Below are 20,089 nucleotides of genomic sequence, written 5' to 3'. Positions count from 1 at the left end.
GAAATAGTTCCACTCGTTACTCTCACCACTTTGCGATCTGTCAGTAAGCCAGCTTTTAGCTCTTCCAAAGTGCATCCTTTTAATTCCATATAATGCATGCTTTTTAATTCATACCAACGTACGCCATGAAATGAAATGCTTTGGCAAGACCCAAGTAAACTGCATTAACGTGAATGCTACTGTCAACTAGACCTTTCATCCTGTGGAAAGAGACCTGTTTAAAAAGATCTGCTTTGCATCCAGCCACATGGATTGGCATTCGTTGCGTGTAACATGTCCAATTCTTTCTTCATAAAGCTTTGATTAACCCTTCCCCCTGTTTTCCTGGAACCGAGTCAGGTCAGACTGCCTGTTGATTCTCTTTCATCATTTTCAGCCAGTCAAAATGTCTTGGGAGATAAGGAAAAACAAAAAGCTTCTCTGCTTTCCTGGCGCGGAGGCTGGCCTGTGAGATCTTTGGATGCAACCCCAGCAGATGCTCTACCTCAAGGATGTTCCTGCATCTTGTGAATAAAAGGGAGCTCAGGGAATCAAGGTGAGAAAGAATTGGATGGAACGTGCTTAAAAATATGAGAATGTTTTCATAGAACATTGATTTTGTAATCAGTTAGGAAAACAATTATATGTCACAACACGGGCATAATACACGCATTCAGACACAGCAGCCTCTCTCCCTCTTTCTCGTTTATTGAAACCGTATCCTCTATAATGTTAGAAACAGGTTGAGGAGATCTTGAAAACCACTATTACCTGGAAAAAACAACCCTTTTATGGTGATTTTTTTTTTTGCTTTTAGTATATTGCAATCAAAATGTAAATGCATAAATCTGCTTCACATTAAATTTGCTGAAAAACTTCCCCCCCCGCCTCCTTTCATGAGATGAGGTTTCATTGGCAGTGAGATACTATTGGATTTGTATCCAAGCTATTTTTAACAAATATATCCTTTGATTGCCGTAATACCAGTGAGGGTGGAAAAGCATCGATGCAACTTTGGAATTGCGTTACCTCATATTATGTTGGTCATCCTCTTGGGGCTAGAGGGTAAGTATTTCTGCGACTGCAAACACAGATGGACAAATCAATTTTCTCTTTTTTTATCGGTTTGTTACAGGTACAGTGCATATACTAAAAATGCAAATTGAGTTTCATTTTAAAGAAGAGAGTAATTAAAAAACAACCAACCAAACAAACAAAAAAAACCCAAAAAGACCCTCCAAACCCACCTTTTCCTCTGAAGTATCATAATCAGATGCAAATTTATGTCAGATGATGAACTTGGAAAAAACCTTGTACCCTTCTGTAACATACATAAGTTTTACCGAAGTCCATTACAACACTTTGGCATGGGATTTCTGCATTCTGTTTTACTTCAGGAGAAAATGTAGGGAATGCATCAAAAAGGAGGAAAGACAAGTGAATGATCTAAATTGGTTTCTCTGGGCCTGCAAACTGCAACATATTCATCTGCAGGCACTATTTTTAGTAAGTTGTTATTTCACAAGAGAAAATACCAAAAATTTTCCCCATAGCTATTTTCTCTCAGCAAAGGCATCTTCACACCAGAGCCAGTTGGATAAGGAGACCATGGGTAGGCCTTTTCCCCCCAAAATCTGTTGTTATCCAAATTAAGGAGCTAGAAAGGTCACTAAGCTGTGACTAGCCAGTTCTTGCCTCCCGTATCTAACTCAGATACCCTGTAAGAAATTTTCTATGAGCTTTGCTTTTTTTTTTTTACCCATGTCTTGTTAGACCACCCATGGGTGAAAGCCAGCGCAGGGGCAGGCTGTCCTCACTATATCATGGTAGAAACACCTGGGAGAGCCTTCTTTTTCCTCCCCTCATGGCGTCAAGGGGGGAGATACAGGACAGCATTAATCCAAACACTTAATTTAGTGGTGAAGAAATGTAAAAACAGTCACATATTTTCCTTTTAATAATGGATACAAGAAAAAAAGTCAAGAAACTGAGAGCATGGAAGCACTGAAAGGCATTCTTATGTATCTAGGCCCATCTTTTCAGATGGCCAAGGGTTCTCGCTATGCGACCGCAGAAGTGAATACATTCAGTGGTGTTCCCGTCCGAATGGAAAGAAGAGGCCACCACCTTCTCTGGCACTACTTCAGACCGCTGTGTTGTCTTCCTTTCAAGTGAGCGGCCATTCAGTTCTCTTGAAACCTCATGCTTTTATATCACGTTGCACGATGAGAAGGGGAAAGGGCATTGCTTTCCTGCTTAGCAACACGAGTGGGAGAACTGGTCTGGAGGAAATAAGAAATCACCTGGAACTTTGCCAAGAAACTGCAACTTGTGAAACATACCACAGTTTTGGCTAGTTTGTTTTTTTTTTTTCCTTCATGAAGTCTCTCTGCAATTCTTAGTTTTGGCAGAAAGTAGAGGAGAAATAGTGAAGCATTGCAAGTCCGTTTAAATTCTACTGGGCTCCCAGCTTTCCTGAAGAGAGGAAGTATAGGACATCTCAGACTGACAACCAACTTTGATTTCTAGCTCAAATAGGTCTAGAAAAACTTTTTCCTTTCCTTTTCAATGTTCTTGAGCTTTATTTGTCAGAAGTCTAAGTCATGGTCGCAGTAAAACTCTTAGGTTTGCACATGCTTGCTCGGCATGCCAGACTGATGAGTTTGTAGCCAGGTACAGATCAATTTGTAGTTCTCCTTGCAAATTCTTATTATCTTTCCTCTTTTAGTTTGTGATCATAGAAATCAGGAGAAATTTTTTTCCCTCTCTTTTGAGGGAAAAAAAGATTCACTGGAGAGATATATAACGTTTGTCACCTCCTACAGAAATCCCCTACCCAGAGACCTGCACAGATGGAAGATACGAGAATTGTTGCTTTGATAAAAAGTCAGTCAATCAATAAATCAGCAACTAGAGAAAAAAAATATACTGAGAGGAGTCAAAATACAGCACTGCCGTGTGCTTTGAACATCTACCCAGCAATAAGAACACCGTTGTTGTATGCTATGTCCTACAATGGTAATTTAATTTTTGAGGGCTACTGCCATGTGCAGCCTCTGTGCCAGAAGCACAAACACAGAGACTTCAAATGCTGAATTTGTGGTGCCACCTCAGTAAAACTTGAAAAAGTGAATCCCAAGAGTGTGTATCCATGCTTCCCTCACCTTAATGCCTCAGATTTCATGGAAAATTGTATAGCTTAGTGCTGATGAGGTTGGAAATGATGCTACTTTCACTAGGGATTTTTAAGGGAGGAAGGAAGTGCACTGCATTCTGTATCAACCATAAATCATTGATGAGAGGACGAAAGCATCTTCTCATCGGGAATGAATGTTTGGTAGAATGAGCTCTCCAGGCATTACAGTGTCACTCACAGGAACACATATAGCTATGAAGCAGACCTCCAGCCTGTTGAACCACGTGGAATAATTCCAAGCAAAATATTAGAACTGTCAGTGCCAGTTGACTGAGAAATTCAAGTCAGCTACTAAATGCACCTTGCAAGTGCAGAGGACTTTCTAATTATGACTTGCACAACCAGGAACTAGTGGGAGAAAATGGTAGATTTTAACCTTCAGGTGAAAAATGTGTGGATGAGCAGTTCCTGGATATGAAATCATAAAGCCGTAATGCCAGCTTTTACTTCTACTGTCTGAACAAATTTTTCAGAAACGTGGAGTAGTCACGTGAAGGTGATTTCTCCAAAGACAGAATTTCTAGACAACTGCAGCATTCAAATGCTCAGATTTGGAGAAGCCTGTGCTTCTCCTTTCTGCTCTGAAGCAGCATCAAGCACCTGCAAATACTTCTGCGGTCCCAGAGCCACTGAAGAACGTGTGCTGGGCTGCCCGCTTTCCTGACGCTGGAAGGGAACAGTCAGAAGGCATCTTCCCACGCTAACTGTAAGTTAACAAAAAAAAGAAGCAACCTTCATGTTTCGTATAAGATGATGGAAGGATATTCACATTTGTAGTAACTTATGACTTTACTGCTTAATTTTCCGCTGACCTTTCAAAGAACTACTTTGATTACTGAGCTGCATACGCAGTAGTGTGCACGTGTTCATTATGTTCTAGGGCAAGCAGTGGCTCTAGAAAATAGATGAAAGCAAATAAAATTTTGTTTTTCTCTTCTTTATTACAGGTTGGTAAATACATAACGTGTAACTCAAGGAAAGCAACAGACTTGCTGCCTGATTATCTCTTTGCCATTTTGCTGCAGCAGGTCACCTAGTCTTTCTAAAATTGACACCACGCCCCTGCCAGCCCCATGTCCCGTATCAGAACTCCTGGTGCGTGCATAAAAATAATGATTGTCTGTTTATTTGGTGGCTGGTTGTAACAAAATGAAGACATGGGAAAAGCTGTCTTTATCCCTGGGTGCCAGAGTTCACTTGTAAGTAAAACTAGAAAAAAAACCATAATACCTTGAGTAAGGGGTTAAAATGTAATTTTATTTTTTTTAATTACAACTGTACATTTGAGAATGGTGCTTGTTAATCTCTTATCAAAGCATTCTATTTTTCTTTGATCTAACTATAATTTATTGAGAGCAGTTGCCACAGGCATCTGTAATCCTGCTTTAAATCCCTCTATGCATTCCACTGTTCCAGGCTGGCCTTTTTCCATCCAGCGTGGTGAATGTATTCTCCCTTCTGTTTGTATGTGCATCTCACATTTGTCTCCACTGGAGTTACAGGCACTCACGTACATGCAAATAGTCCCTTCAAGTGTACGCTTGCTTTGTATCTTGTTTCACACACTCATTAATTAATACAATTATTTGCTACCCAGGAAGATCTCAGTTGTCTATATTAATGGAGCTTTCAGAATGGGGGGGAAAGATAAACATTTTCTTGCTTGTTACTGTCTAAGAATAATGTCAGGGACATGTGGTAGCAGGTTTCACAGGTAGTGTTTCATTGATACGTATACGGTATTTTTATTTAAAAAAAAAAGATCAAAAGGGAAAGTTTTGAACCTCAGACTAAGAGCTGGAAAATGGTGTAACCTCTGCCACCTGTAAATGCCAATGCAAGTGAGCTAGGCAATTTTGATGCAATCCCATAGTTGTTCTGTACTTGCAGTGAAGTGCCGGTTTTCCTTGCACACATAAGGAGTTTTGTGATGATGGACCGTCCCAAAGCCATTGACTTGGCACAGAAGTACTCCAGTGAAACGTGCACTTCCGAAAGCAATATGTAATACATTCAGAGACTAGCCTACCCATTTCTTACTGAAAATAAAACCAAGCACAGTGGATTGTAGAAATTGCTTAGCCATCAGAAATTGCGAGGGACTTAGGTGTCAACTTGGAAACAGAATCAAGTAACCTGCGTGCTCTTGGCCTGAGTGCACCTCCATGTTCGTAACTAAGTTACAGTTGGGTGGAATCAGTCCATGTGGTGTCTACATTTGTGGTTTTTTTAAAGCATAAACCTACAAATATGTAACTGAACAGATGAATATTCAAGCAGTTCTATGACTGAGCTGAATTACTGCATGCCCTTAACCTAGTCATGACGGGCATAGCTATTGGTAGGACATCAGTGTTAGGCAGACCGACGTGTCGTTTTGGACTGTGACCTCTCCTCCTTCTCAGGTCCCCACAGTGAATCACCCTACAAAGATGTGCACGTTGGCTTAGCTTGAGGAAGCATGGCTATGCAGGAGTTTTTCTTAGTTCACCCTTTCCCCGGTAACAGATTCTTTCCAAAGGTACAACATACAGGTGACTGACAAAGTGTACACAGTAGATTTTGAAATCCAGTGAAGTCTCCTCGCTATCCTAGTGACAAGGGTCACAAGGGTAAACACTGACCCTTAAGAATTACTTAAAACTGTTACCACATCATTGCAGGTGAACCAATAAAAACTGCAAAAAATAGGTGGTGGTGTCCAGATATTGTAAAAAAAAAAAAAAAAAGTAGCATTTGAACTTCTGCTTCATCCTTGGCACTTTGGTCTCACATGATTGTTCCTGTTTCTCATCAGTGCTAAAGAGTGGAGGCTTAGTTAAGACTGGAACTTGTGACAACGGGTGACTCGCCTTGTTCACCTGCTTCTCACTTGGGTGGCTTCTCCATGGAAGGCACTTACATGTGGCTTCAGATCACGTTATCAGTTTAAGAGGCAGAGGTGTACTTCAGGTCTCGCAGAAAGATCACTTCTCGTTTGCTTTGTGTCAGAGGCTGCCTTTTCAGATTTAAAGGCCAAGTGCCGCTGCACATGCTCTGGATTTTCAACCTCATCCAGTTCTTTCAGCACAGGCGCTTGTTTGAGGACGCGAGCATGACCAGTTGACTTTTCCATACACATGAAAGCAGGCAAGATGGGACATGGCTGACAAGAAAATAGAGCTTGAGAAAATAGAGTGAGGTAGTGGATGGAAGATCTGACTTCATCAGAAATAATCTTTTATTAAAAAAAAAAACAAACAACATTGAATAGTTTAATGAGTACTTTCTCTTAGGCCTGCATTTTCTTTAAATCAGTTACATCCATGATCACAGCATTTCTTGACACCAGACTGGGGACTAATACAAGCTTAAACTATGTTCTGTTGGCTTTTCATGTGAAAACATGCACTATTCATCATTAAATGATCATATGTCTACTTCCAGGCTGAACTCAAAGCTGGACTCACGTTCTTCCCCAAATTGCTAAGGAATAAAATCTGGTTTGGAAGATGACTGGTTTTTTAACAATTCCTGCTATACGTTTGCTGTTCTGTCAGGTGCCAGTTCCTAATTCTTTTGTAGGCTTCCTTTACAAGCACACGTCCAGCCAGACCACCACATGCCTCTCTTAGGGTGTGTTTACATGAGTTATTTATGGTGCAGGAGGGGTTCTGTTTGGTAAATTTCCCCTGCATCTATACTTGAAGTCCTGCCATCCCTCCCTTGGTGGGATGAGAGTCAAGTCGCACACCGGGGTGCCCTGGAGACAAGCTGACGGCCCGTGTGGGTGCAGGCTCCTCCAGCAGCACCACGCCAGCCATGCGCGCCGTGAGCTTAAGACAGGGAACCTCATTACTGGTAAAGGCATGATGTGGTCATGCAGCCCCAGAGCCAGAACGTGTTGCAGCATATTCTACCCCAGCCCTTCCCCAGGCTTGCTGCACCAGCAGGAATGTAACTCTACCCAGAGAAGACGAAAGGACGAGATATACAGACTTGCCACTAGCTGAGGGAAGTAGGGAGACCAAACCCCTCTCTGCACATAGGAATTGCTTTGTTTCTATGGTTATCGTGAGTTTCGTGTTGCAAATTGCAAGTCGTGTCCTTGTGCAAGAGCCAGCACCAGGGGCAGACCGGTTCCTTTATGAGCTGATGGTTTTGACCACCTGCTGACAGACATTTGAAATCCAGAACGCTAATCACAGCATAAGGATCTGCCAATTTCGTCTTGACAGAAGACGAATTCCAAGCACAAGCACAAATTACATAAATTCAATCTATGTATAGAGTCTATAAAATGTGAGTGAATTAATGGGATATAGGTTATTGAATCATAACAAGATCTAATGAACAATTTACCACAGAAAAAAGTGTTATTGCAGGCATAACCTGTGTTTTATTTTGCATTATTATGCTATAGATACTGAACGTTTAATGGCTTTAGACCTGTTAGAAGGAGTTATAATTCTGTACTTGACAGAGTAGTCAAAATAATCTTGTTTAAAAGTTACTTCAAACCCAGAATTTACAAACTTTTTTGATTGGGCTTTTCAACCCATTTCAAATTGTCGTACTTCCAGCATTTCATTCAAGCAAATAATTCAAAGTTTTTGGAATGAGCTAGTAAGTTTTACCCATGGATTACCTACATTTCAGGGTATTCTCTCTATTTCTCTTTCCAGGTAGTAAGATCTTCAGTTCATAACTTATACGAGTTGAAGGCTATGGCCTAAAAAGCCACAGTCTCCTGAGATGCCATAGATGAGTTCAAAGCTTCCCCCATAATCAGCTCGCACCTCAAACTGTCTAAAAACCAGCTGGCTGAAGCTAATATGTCCAAAACAGAGATGACGCTAACAGAAGAAGCCCTTGAGCTGTTCTTTTGCTACATAAGAACACCATCAGTTAAAAGCAGAAATCCCTAAATCATAAATTGGTCTACAATGCCTTTTGAAAAGCCACCAATCATAAAATAGATGCTACCTTCATCATCTTCACAGAAGGTTGTGCTAGAGGTATACTGGACTTAGCGCTCGTCGCCCCGGTTCGCTTAAGATCATAAACCACCCTTTTACCCTCTCTTTGGCCAGCACACAGCAAATCTCTCTCACTTACGTTCTGCTGGCTGGGCGCTGTCAGCCAGTGAGACGGCTCGTGAAGAACTGTCACACGAATCAGAGCATCCGTACGGAAGGCATTACTAGATCCAATAAAATGACCACAAACATCACCCTGGTGAAGTGCACAGCTTGTCTCTGTGTCAAGGCTTTTCACATCTCTTTCAGGACAGCATTTGTCCAAAGTTAACTGAACACGAAAACTCAACCAGAAGACTTCCCAGCTGACAGGAACAAGTTACTATACCCGTTCTGCTCACAGGAGAGAAACAGAAACGGCTTCTCTGAAAAATCGTCAAGTGCTGCTTGTTCTAAGCATGGATGAGTTTCCACAATCATCTTTTCCCAGCTTGCGAGGACAGTTATCTGCAAGATTATTGCTAGGCTGAACTAGTGTAGTGAACTCTTCGAGCTTTGCGTACTTCCTACCTCGCTAAGATGGCTTGAGCACGAGAGGAAAGGGAATAGCTGCTAACAGTATCTTTTAAGAAGTGACACGAGGTATTTATTAGTCATAGCAGTCCCAAGTGAGAAAGAGGAGTCAAGTAACTGTTAGAAGCATCAGTCAGAAGTGGACAAACTCAGCTACTCCGAGGAGCTGAGCATGGAGCTGGGAACACACTTCCCTGTCCGAGCAAGTGCCACACCACCTCCGCAGCCTCGGCAGCTGCACGTTCATGGAGCCACTAAGTCCAGGGAAGACATGGGGTCAGAAGCTTGCAGAGTTTTGGCTGAGGACTAATAACCTCCGCAGCTGCTGACTCTCCCTTCTACTCTCTCTATACAGAGAATTCAAGCCCTTCACACTAGAAACTATTCCCCGCTGCAGCTGCTGGGTATTCATAACAAACGGCTAATGGCTAAAACTGTGGGCTGTGGACAGTGTCATCTTTCATGTCACACGGGGACAACTGTGTATTCCCCACTGCGGTTGGGATACTGAGCTGTCATCCTAACATCATCTGGAGCCGTACTGCTAGACCAGGGACTGCTGTTCTGACCCCTGCTGATGCCTGCTTTGTATCAGGTTACTGTTTTCTAACGTTACAGGTACACCAGAACCAGGTACCTGCCACTGGTGTCTCACTGCAAGAGAGGAAGTGTAGCTGTAATAGCCCCGTCTACGACCTGCACTTAAATCGGGTTTGATTCCAGGTTACAGCAGGGCAAGGGACAGACACCAGCCATTCCAGAGTCCCTGCAAGTCTGTGCTTCCTAAGGCAGCATGCCTTTTGTGCTGGTGTTTGGGATGATCCGGAGAAAACACGAGGAGTATTTACTCTGTTGATGAATGAAGGGAGCCGAGGTGCTGCTGACCAGAGCGAAGTTTCTGCTGGATTGCTCTGAAATGCCTTTCTTCAAGTAATCCTGAATCAGTCTTCTGGGAAGAACACGCCTTTCTGCTGATTAACACTGTAGAACTGATCTGAAAAGTACTTCCATGAATCAACCAATTTTCCAAACACCAAAATTTGGAAGTCTTACAAAAATCTGACTTTTGTTAGAAATAGTTTTGTCAAGATACAGTGGGATGCCACAAACAGCCTGATGAGCTGTAAAGAACACGGAGAAACTACTGGAGTGTGTAGGGATGCCAGGGCAGACCAGAGACCAGAAAGTGCAGTGTGTCCCACGCGTCGGCCCTCTTGGACTCACACTGCTCCAACGAAGGCATCCTTCTACGCCACGTGGGGCCCAGAGCCTTCAGGTCACTTCAGTCCAAACACAAGTGGGTGGCACAGTTGACCTGATCATGTATCATCTTCAGACACATCCTGGATATGCTGGACTTCGCGAAAATATTTGGAACAACTCCGTTGTGTGCACAGCAACAACTCGGCTGGGATTTCCTGAGGTTCAGCAGCCCAATAATTGGGAGGTTTCCTCTTGAAGCGGTCGGTTGCATATTGCCATCCAAAATCAGTAGAACCGGCGCATCTTGTAATCATATATGATTGATTGGCTTTCTCCAGCTCTATATCTAGATTTGATGGTCAGAGTTTTGAGCTCGGGGACAAAGGCTTATACAAAAGAAATAAATGTCACTTGTTTTCTCTGTTTTGTAACAGAAAAAAAAATACTAGAGCCCAGTTCTGCTCCTGTGAAAGGACAAAACATGTTAAATTATAAACTATCAACCTTTAAAAGCTTCTGGGATTATTTTTAAAATGACAAGAACAACCACATGATTTCTTTCTTGTTTACAGGACAAATGTTCTCACAAAATAAATCCAGGCACAGAGGGGAGTGGCGGGGAAAGCTGAATCGCATTTGGTTTCACCAACAGTCTAGAGAGATGAAAATATCCTTCCTATATCTGTATCTCAGGGCGTGTTGCCGGTCCGGTGAAGCCAAGTTGCATAATGCTCAGCCAAGAGCACCCCAATTTTGGTCTGATGTGTCGAAGATGAGATGTACCATAGCGTGTTTGTGTGTATGTGTAAACTGTTTGTTTAACTGTTTGTATGTTGTTAAACAAGTTCGTATGTGTAAACTCGTTATCAGGCAGGGAAGTGGCCTCATCCTGAAAGGCGCTGAGATCAGCTGCCCGGTGCTGAGCCACGAGACTCCGGTGGGAGTTAGTCAGAGCTGGGCACTTTTGGTACCTTGGGGTGCACCCTAAGGAGGGTGATGTACAGGATCCTGCTTCTCAAACGCCGACAAACCCCCCTTCTTCCTTGCAGTTTAATTCTAGAAATTGTCACTGGCGGGTATATTTTGTGTCCCCCACCATCACACACATAAATTAAGGCACAGCTGTTATCGAGAGATGAGAGCTAAAAGCCGTTTTTGAGTGATTTTGCCATAGTTGAATGAGCTTTTTCTGACGCAAAGCAGAAAAAGCTGCTTGGCTTTTTCTGCCTGTCCCAAGGGAAGACTAAAAGTTAGCACAACTTTGAGTCAGTAACACCTCTTCCCCTCTCTCTGCTGCTCTTCTTAGATGTGCATCTTCTCTTCAGGTACTAATTTAATCTTTCATTTCGTAAAGCAGCAGTCCCTGCAAAGGGTAAGGTTTCTTCGCATTTGCAAGAATGTTGTCTCTGAGTTTGGCCTGGGTCTTGGTTTGGGTTTTGGTTTGGGTTTCTGTTGTTGAAGAATTGATCTTAGAAAACTATTGAAGCCAATCTATAACTTAATTGATTTGGATTTCTAAATTCACTTACATGTTTTACAGAAGAGTATTAAATATTTTTATGGAGTGTCTTAGTTCAAACTGATTGTCTGAATTGGATGCCAACAAACAAGCAGTTGACATGAAATGATGCATCTGGGAAGGAAGAAATAACCCTAAAGGCTTAGCAAATTCAAGAACTTGTTCAGAGTTTAAATTTATAGACGATCTGAGGTTTTGGCTTTCAGGTACATGAGAAGAATCCTTCACAGTCCCTCTGACGGTGGCATTGTGTCTGCATTTATGAATGCCGTAAACAGATCATACCAAATCCATTCACAATTGCATTTCTTAAATTTACACTCAGGACATGATTCATCATGAATACCATTATACTAAAAATAAAAGGAATGGTGACTAATTATAATAAATGCAAACGTATACATTGCTCTCTGCTATTCCTCTGCTATTCCTTTGCTGTTTCTTTTACACCCTTTCTAACAAGGCAGTGAGAGTGAATCTCTAATGCACAACCTCTAATCTATACCATATTCTAGCATACTAAGATGTTCCTGAAATAAAACCCTTTAGTATCTTATGTCATTTGTATTCTCCAACTCCTATCCACTTATTTGGAAGCTTTTGAGGCATAGTATGTGTGCTCATACCACAACACAAAAGACATCTATCGACAGGGCTGCAGAATTGTGTGGTATTAATTTATGTAAGGCAGCTACTTATAAATCACAAGGTATTTCTCTATGACAGCATGATTTAATGTAATTTATCCACATTCATACCGTATCTTCTTAAAGCAATTGGAAACACTGCTATTTGCATATTTATTGTATTTTCATAAAATGCTATAAGAGTTTATTAGAATACTAGGATGGTATTGATCAAGTCTGAACGCAGCTGATTTTAACCAGAAAGACAACACAAAAATGCCCATTACAGCTCACGGGTAGTTAGAATTACAACAAACTTTATGAAGAATCGCTAACTGTATTCCTTTGTTTTAAATCCCAGCCATCCCTGCACTCTGCCAACAGGCTGTGCTGAACTAGCAGGTGTCTCCACTAAGGACCACTGGCCGGTGACCTCCTGGCAGGGAGATTATAAGAGAGGAGAGGAGACCAGCCCAGCCCCACGTGGGAGCGCAAGCGGGAGTGGAGCAGAGCAGCTTTGGGCACCAGCAGTCTCCTTTCTACCCTGAACTGAAGTAAGCGCTACTTTATTTTGGGTTAGGCTTGGGGGACATCTGCTTGCTTTGTTTACAGCAATAAGCTGTAGCCTGTTTACTGTGTTTGTGTTTAATTGTCATACGTAATGGTGCCTCAGAGGAGTTGTGCTTTGAGATTATTGCCTCTGTGATCTGCGATCTTGCGTAGACGTTCAGATTTTGTTTGGGTGTTTGGATTCTGTTCTTCAACTAGCTGCCTTTCCTCAGGGTGACTGACAACAACAACAAAAAAAGGTCAGGTAAAGACTTTACTAACTTCTGCGAATCTGTAACTCTAAGCTACTTGCTCTGCTTTTATGAGTTCCCGAATATCTAGGAAAAAAAAACAATTAAGAAGAGAGGATGGGCATGACACCTGTGTTTCTTGCAGAGCAGTGAGAAAGGGGATAAGATGTGAATACAACCCTTCAGTTTGTGTGATGGACCGCTTGTCAATCTGCTGCAGGAGCAGTTCTTTCAGTGAAGGGGGAAAAAAAAAAATAATCCCATATTTGCTTTTTTGGTGAATCTGCCTTTCTCTGCTATAGCCTTCCAGCTCCTCATTTGAAAAGAAAAAAAAAAACCAAACAACCAAAAAATTCAGAAAACCCCACAAAACCCAACCAAACAAAAAACCTAAAAAAATCATCAGCTACCCTCAGATGGCCACTTATTTGTCCAAAAAACCATCACTCCTCTTAAACCTACTGTAAATCTGAGTGCCTTATGCTCCTTGTTCCCTCCCGGATCCCAATTCCTCCCTGGGCTGCGGCAGGGATGTAGGACGCTGAACTGGAAAACCACCAAGGCATGGGAGCTGCCCTGGGACATGCTACTTACTGCAATGCATCTATGAAAAGCACTGTGAAGTGTTCCAGAGCAAGGGGAAACAAACGCGTGTGGCGTGTTCTTGCCTGCTCTAGGAGCTGAAATGTTCACACGAAGTCCCACAGACGGAGAGATGGCTGTGTCTGGCTGGTGTGGCGGGTGGAGGAGCTCTTCAGCTGGCTGTACATGGCCTCTCCTGTAAGGGCTTCATCTCCGCTGGTGGTTAAGGGTCGTTGAATCCTGGAGGCCGCAGGTTCCTCTGTCTGTGTTGTGAGAGGGCAGAGGTTGTTACTGAAAAGTGCCTGCTGGCATCAAGCTGCATGGCATGCTCCAATATCCACCCTAGTACTTACCCGTCGGTCTCAAGGAGTGTGAAAACTGTGTTTGGAAGAGTTGCCAAACATGGCAGATGCAAACGCACTTGATGTTCTTGTAAGTGTGTTTCCCTTTTGGCCTTGCTGCGTCACCAGCTGGCTGGCTCTCCGGGCAGCTCTGCAGCCTCTGGCTCTCTCCAACAACATTTCCTTGACAAAGGCTTAATTTTATCATTGACCTTTCTGAGTGGCTACAGGTCTACAGACAGGACAGGGTACTGCCTGCCTTGTATCCACGATGGTGGATGGTGACTCACTTTTTTCCCCCTCAAGTGTTTAAAAGTGCTGTGAATGATGCTTTTTGCCTCCCGTGCCTGAATCCTGTCCCTCCTGTGGCTCCCGGAGCAGGCGAGCAGGTCAACGACTGCACCCTGCTTGGCTGCAGCTCCCAGCCAGAGCCTTCCCGTGGCTATTGAGCATTGCTGACAGGCTGCTCACGCTCCCCAGAGCTCCCTGTTACCGGTGCTCTCGTTACAGACACTAATTGTCCCTTCCCCCTGCCCCCCAGCAGCGGCGAGGCTGCGGAGGAATAATGCACAGCAAATAGTTTGACTCATGCACACCTTTAGCCTCTGTACTCGGCAAGAAGACCTGCATTTGCACATCGGCTTACGGAGGAATGATTTCCATAGCAACGGCAAGGATCTGTGGGATAGTATGAGTCCTGCCTCGGAGAGCATATAAAGCACCTTCTTAAGAAATAACTGGCTGCACAGGCTCTGAAAAAAACACTCACAATTGACTATGTGGAGGAAGTGTTGTATAATGTTTTTTTTTTGGGGGGGGGAGCGGGGGGAAAGATTATAGTCATGCTTTGGTTTAGACAATGCAACTTTTTTTTTTTAAATTCCTGGGTATAGAGAATGGGGGACTTCTGCTTTATGTAAACTGTTAGGGAGCGCAGACAGGATGGAAAGATGTGCGGCGATTCTTTCAGCAGTACTGCGAATTAATTACCTCAGTGAAGATCTATAGGGGAGTTACCTGAGGCAAGCATCAAGGGGGAGGGAAGAATGACAGCTCAGTTGATTGGGGGGGGGAAGAGAAGGAGGATCAGCTGGTAGTCTCTGTAAATAACAGGTTTTATGGTTGTTACTGGGGGGCAGGCTTTTCGCTATCAGAAGACAGGGAGGCAACGCTCTAGTACTTGGGGATGCAGGGAAACAAGTCAGGAATCATGCATGAGGGAATGAAAAACACTTAATTCTTGGTTACACGGGTATGTCTCTCTGCCCCTTGTTGTTGTTGTCGTCCTCCTGCTTCTCTTTCTGTTTTGTTGTGGTGTTCTGCTTTACGTAGCTCCACGCACACACAAAGCGGTCCCGTACCTGGACACCCTCACCAGGCTTCTCTGGGGAAAACGGGCAAACAAGCGCCTTGGGTCCTGGAGGTTCAGGAGGGTTGGCCCCTTCTTTCTCGGTCCTTTCGTGAGCTCCCGGGGGATGTGTCCCTGGGCACAGATCTGCAGCGAGCTCTGCGGTGCCAGCAGTGGTTACCTGGATACACACGGCTGCGTCTTTCTGAATGGCATGAGAGTGGGAGGAATTGCTTCAACTCATTATAGGTGCCGGGAAGAAAAGTAACAATGCCGATTTCATCACTTGCTTAGTAAGGTGATATCTGATCAACCCTGTGTGCTGCACTGCAGCACAAGTGTCTCAGAAATCAGCAGTTTTGGAAGGGGAAAATGTCTTCATTTTTTGGATCTTTGATCTGTTAAACTTGTTAATGTTCAGACAGCTAAAATCTTGAATCCCATGCTTGAGCTGGGTGCTGCAAAAGAGATCTCTCCATGGGTTATGGAATTCCTGCACCTTCCACACACACAGAAATAAAATATGGATAAGTTTGCCCATATCCTTAAACCTTTTTTTATGCATTTGATAAATGATTACTCTTCCTGACCAGATATATTTTCTGACCTGTACAGCTATCCAATTTTTAGTTCCCCTCCCACGAGCCTGAAAGTTGCATCCCGTTGTTTTCATGTGTGCATGCGAAGCTGGCAGCAACAGTGAGAGATTTAGGAACATCCGTCATGGGAGGTAGAAGATGACATGCTCGTTTTTGTCTATTTGGTGCTTTAATAGTGAGAAGGCCAGCGCGGGGACAGTGACAACTGGCTCTTGGCTCTGTGCAGAGGTTTGCCTGGAAAGCATCAGCTGGAGGGCTGGCTGGGCCCTCCCATCTGCGAATCCCCTTTGGAAATACATGTGCTCCAGCTCCGGCACTTGTGCTGAGCGGGGATCCTAGCCCTGTGTCTCCAGGTGGGAGCAAAGAGCAGGGCTGTGGGATTTCCCCAGGCAGTGAAACCGGGGATGGCAAGCCCTGCCTGCAGAGATCAATAGTGGCGGGTTGTCCCACAGCGTCTGCTGCTGTGGGGTTTTGAACAAAGCAAGCTATTTTCTTCTAGCGAGTATCATGTACTCCCAGCTTATGCTTTAATAGGATTAAACAGTCTCAGCATGGCCTTGGCAGGGCCGGACGTACCCCGGGGCAGGAGAGCCGAGACTCCCTGCCTGCCCCAGGCATCCTCACCCCTTGATGCTGGCGTGTGAGGAGCGTGGCTCCAAGGGCACCTTGGCAGGTGTGGTGAGGCTGGATCCAGCCCTAACACAGGCTGCCTTAGTCTGGGATCAGGTTATTGTCCTCTAAGCACGTATTTACCTGCTAACCTGAATTAAAAAAGGCAAAAGATGAGTTGGAATACTGCATGCACTGATGTAAGCATTGTACTGGGGGATGCATTTCTCTCTGAAGAGAACTGGGCAGGAACCATCAGGAGTTCGATGCCACCTTCCTCTGCAGGAATCTTTCCCTCCTCCCTCTTTTGCCATCTTGCGTCCTCTCTTCTGTAGATGACTTGGTCATATAGAGACATGTAATGTCCAACACAGAATCACCATCTGAGGGTGTCCTTGTTCAAAGGGTTGCTTATTCCAGGCTGATCTGTTGCAAAGCAAAGGAGGTTGAGAGTCTGAACCAGGGTGGGATGAGAGCCAGGGATAGACTGGTGTAAGCAGCAAGTTTCACACTGGGAGCAGAAGTCTCATGAAGCGAAACATGAGTGTCTTCTCCTCACTCTTCCTTCTCTGCAAAGAAAGTACAACTCCTTCTCTCTTACTCTGATGTCTCACCAGCTATGTCTGCTTTGCTCATACGCCAACTCTCCCGGCGGGCCTGAGATACAGAAGTTGTGGACCCACACTTCAGTGCCTGCCTAGCAAACACTGTGAAGGAAGAGTGTGTGCAGTTCCGGGATGGAGATCTCCTCTCATGGGTGCATCTGAAGGCAGCTCTGTGGAAAAGAGTTCCAATTAAAATCGATGACTTTAGAAGACCAGTGCTGGAAGCTGTTTTGTTTCATCCCACGCATCCGTTTCCTTCATGGAAATGCAATGTGTTTGTGTCAAGGCTATAAAATAAAATACCTCTTTTCCAGAAATGAATAAATTAATTGTGAATTCATCAGATGGCATTGCCACATATGCTGAACAGAGAACAAAAAGGCAAGGCAACAGCAGCTTGTAATAAAATGCCTTTTATTGAAGCAGTAAAGATCCACGTGATCTTCCACCTACCCTTTAAGATAGTAATAAAAGTGACTCAGCTTGGCAGCGCTGGTAACAAGTGGTAGATGGCTTCTGAGTTGTTTTGTTAGAGGAAAAACACACATTACATACAGCCTTGGATTGATCAGGTATTAGCTCCTGAAATAAGCGTGAGGAGGAGGATCTGCTGTTACTGCTCCAAGGCTCATGCTAAACATGCACCGTGGAGAGAAAGCATCCTCTGCTGCTAGCACTACCTCCCCCTGCCACCTTCCTGGGGAGCCATGTGTAAAGTGGAGCTGAACAAGCAAACAAGAAGTTCAGAGTCATGCCAGAGGCTGCAGCAGGAAGGGGAAGATGAGGCTCCCTGTTACCTTAACTAAGTGCTCACCTCTCACAGTTGTTTCTAAGTCAAAATCACTGCTTTGAGGTCTTGCAATGGAAAGCTCTGCAGCAGAGGGGGATGTTGAATTCTGTTATAATAAATGATGTCAGGAAATAGACTCCCTCATCCCATTTTCATTCAGTTACTTCTCTATCACCTTCTCCAAACATTGCATGTCTGTAGGAGCTCCACAAGAATGATCTGGTGATGTGCTTACCTAAAACGAGCGGGCAAAAACCTGCTACAAGGCACTGGAGCAGATGGAACAAAATGAGCAGGGGATCAAACTGGAAGCGCTTATGGGTTAAGGCAAGCAAGTCCAGTGCTTCCATGATGGTGAGAGTGCAAGGGGGAGAGATGGTGGGGGAGAAATGAATGTGACAAGCTGCAGAAATAAGAATGTAACTGGTCTAGGCAGGGGTCCCTGAGAATGACGAGAGGTAACAAATCTCTGCAGCGGTGTGCTTCCCCTGCAGAGGACAACAAAGGCTGCTCTGAGGGTTCATTTCTTGTGCAGGCTGGCAGAAGTTCATGCCTAGATGCTCTGGAGTAGGCAGCATATATTGGTGCAACTGGTTGTACATCTTGGAGGCTTGTGGAGAGCATATTGGTGATTTCACTTCTGAAAAGGGGCAGCTGAGGGGTCATGGGACTGATTCTTGGTGGTCAGAGCCTTGTGTGAGTACTCACCTATTGAGTGTGCCTACTGGGCAGACTCATTTCACAGCTACGTGGTGGTGGTTGCATTTGTCTTTTTGTTTCTCTGCCAGAAACTGAATTTTTACCTTTTAACCAGCTTATGAATCCATCCCTAGCTTTGACCACTGCGTGTATAAACCTCTGCTTTCATCCTTGACAGGGCCTACACAGCTTTGACTTGGGCCAGGAAATCCTGCAGGTCCATACTCAAACCCATACAGTATTGCTTGCTAGTTTAATTATCTGCCGCTGTAGGTTGTGCCTGCAGTTATCTGGAGTTCAGATTCAGTCATCTGCAGGAAGATGCCCTAAAGGGTATCTTAGAAAGCAGAGTTGAGCTGTTGCCCTGTGCTGCTGCTGTGGGAAGTAGGAAGATGTCACAGATGGCTTTGGGAAAGGGGAACCAGTTTGGTTTAACTTGAAAACACGTTGGCAAGTGAAAACTTTGTTATTAGCTCAATGTTAAAAAAGGAAAAAATGCTGAAAGCTGAGGAGGAAAGAGGATTTTAGCTGTTGTGCTGAAAATGCTCTTTTTTGTTTTTTTCCTCAGCATTGGGGAGCGGGCAAGGTCTTCTGGTGTTAGCTTCCCAGGGCAGGAAAATTGAAGTTCTGCCCCTGCTGGGCTCTGCAGAACTTCTCAGGAGAGGAGAGCACAGGCAGGAGGGCCCTGCATCCCAACCAGCACTGAAAGAGGGAGAGAAACTTCTGTTAATAGCCTGCTGGAGAAAACGGCTCAGGTTTTTCCAGAGCAGCACTAAACTGTAACAGAGCTCGGTTAGCAACCTCTGGGGATGAGAAGTTATTCAACCTCGTCATCTGGTACAGCAACACCCTATTAAATGGACCCCTCGTTGTGAACGAAATATCTCGGTGCACTGTGAGTCTGACGGCAAGTGAGACCTCTCCAACACCAGCTCTCTGAGGGTGGGAGCGATCCTCTTGCTGCACCCACACGTTACACGGTGATGCTTCTGTAAGCTTCTGTGACCTCCATTTTTAACATGCGAAACTCCTAGTACTTCTTCCTCTGAGAGTTTCAGCAATGGAATGGGGGTCATGTTTTGTGATGGGAACAGGTGTGGATACTGTTATTTTGTTCTCAAAGGATATGACTGTTCCAGGCCACGGAGCGCACAGCGAAACACCCCCACGCACACCCTCAGCTGTCCCTGACTGTGCTCTGGACTTCGCGTGGGGCAGCTCTGTGCAGCATGGCCGTTCCCCTGGACTCCAGAAGCAGCGGAGCCGTTAGGAGGGCTGTGAGCAGCACACCGGCTGAGTCGGGCACTGCCCTGCATGGATGGCGCTTCTGCGCATCCACGCGGTCCCACGGCACTGGAGGCCCCTGCACAGCTGGCACTGAGGTAGCTCCTCCGTCTTGCCACAGAGCAGCTGGGCCCGCAGCACCCTTAGCAGTAATAGCACTGAACAGGAATTTTTTGTCTTAGTCTTTCAGTTAACCTATTGCCCACTCCTCAGTGAGTCGTCAGCCAAGTCTCCAGGTCTCTCGTGGTCAGGAAGTGCACTTTCACGTGCAAGTTTGTAAAGGAGATGAATCTTTCCTGGGACAGTCTCCAAGACAGTGAAATGTGTTCTTCTGCAAGCTAGAGATCACTGCAGCTTTCAACAAAACAAATCCTGAGA

General features: G+C 44.5%; 1 long non-coding RNA gene across 1 annotated transcript; it reads left to right on the top strand.

Annotated features, from left to right (window-relative positions):
- The first annotated feature begins 364 nt into the window (after positions 1 to 364).
- On the top strand, positions 365 to 17,125 carry LOC134516812 (uncharacterized). Its single transcript, XR_010071451.1, has 3 exons — positions 365 to 535; positions 12,416 to 12,608; positions 16,951 to 17,125. It is a non-coding gene; the product is annotated as an uncharacterized LOC134516812 (long non-coding RNA).
- The last annotated feature ends 2,964 nt before the right edge of the window (positions 17,126 to 20,089 follow it).

This window comes from Chroicocephalus ridibundus, chromosome 6 (assembly GCF_963924245.1).
Source record: "Chroicocephalus ridibundus chromosome 6, bChrRid1.1, whole genome shotgun sequence".
NCBI lineage: Eukaryota > Metazoa > Chordata > Aves > Charadriiformes > Laridae > Chroicocephalus > Chroicocephalus ridibundus.
Note: the sequence above shows the minus strand (reverse complement) of the source record. Positions and strands in the feature narration are given on the sequence as shown.